The sequence below is a fragment of the Orycteropus afer genome, unplaced genomic scaffold (assembly GCF_000298275.1).
Source record: "Orycteropus afer afer isolate SDZICR_OR568_19922 unplaced genomic scaffold, OryAfe1.0 scaffold00814, whole genome shotgun sequence".
Lineage (NCBI taxonomy): Eukaryota > Metazoa > Chordata > Mammalia > Tubulidentata > Orycteropodidae > Orycteropus > Orycteropus afer.
In genome coordinates, this window is record NW_006922401.1 from 283,593 (window position 1) to 284,790 (window position 1,198).

The window sequence follows — 1,198 nt, forward strand, 5'->3', positions numbered from 1 at the left end:
CTTTAGCTGCTCTCTGTTCAAGAGCAAGTTTCAGTGTCTTCTGACATCCATTTTAGTCTTTTCTTTCTTTCTTGTCTTTTGAATGACCTTTGCTTCCTGCATGTATGATCTCCTTGATGTCTTTCCACAGCTTATTGGGCCTTCAGGCATTGGTGTTGAATATGTATAATCTGTCCTTGAGATGATCCTAAAATCAAGTGAGGCATGTGCAAGGGTGTGATTTGGCTCTGATGGATTTGTTTTAATTTTCTTCAGCTTCCACTTAAACTTGCATAGAAGGAATTGATGGTCTGTTCCACAGTAGACCTTTGGCCTTGTCCTGACTGTTCATACTGAGCTTCTTCCTGACCTCTTTCCACAGATACAGTGTATTTGATTCTTGTGTATTTCGTCTGGCAAGGTCCACATGTGTAGTTGGTGTTTATTTTGTTGAATAAAACTCACTACCATTGAGTTAGATATGACTCATAGCAACTCCTCCTTGGATTTCTGAGGCAGTATCTCTACAAAAGTAGATTGGCCAATCTTCCTTCCAAAGAGGGGCTGGTGGGTTTAAACCACCAGCTTTCTAGTTAGCAGACAAATGCCTTAGACACTATTGCAATGGATAATTCATTGGTCTTGCAAAATTCTATCATGCAATCTCCAGCATCATTTCTATCCATCAAGGTCATATTTTCCAACTACCCATGCTTCTTTTTTGTTTCCAATTTTCACATTCCAATCACTAGTAATTATCAGTTCCTCTTGATTGAATGTTTGTTCAATTTCAGACTGCAAAAGTTGGTGAAAATCTTCAATTTTTTCCTCTTAGGTTTTAGTGGTTGGTGCATAAAATTGAATAATAATTTCATTGCATGAACTGGTCTTCTGTGTAAGCATATGGATATTATAATTTCTTTGACAGCATGATACTATGAGATAGAACTTATTGATGATGAAGGTGATGCCATTCTTCAATTTGTCATTCCTGGTACAGTAAACCAATTGAACATCTGATTAAAAATGGTCCAAAAACAAAGTAGGAGGTCTCACCCTTCTAGATCTCAAAACCTACTATACAGCCACAGTAGTCAAAACTGCCTGGTATTGGTACAACAGACACATAGACCAATTAAATAGAATTGAGAACCCAGAAATAGACCCATCAACCTATAGTCAGGTGATCTTTGACAACAGGCTAAAACCCATTAAATGG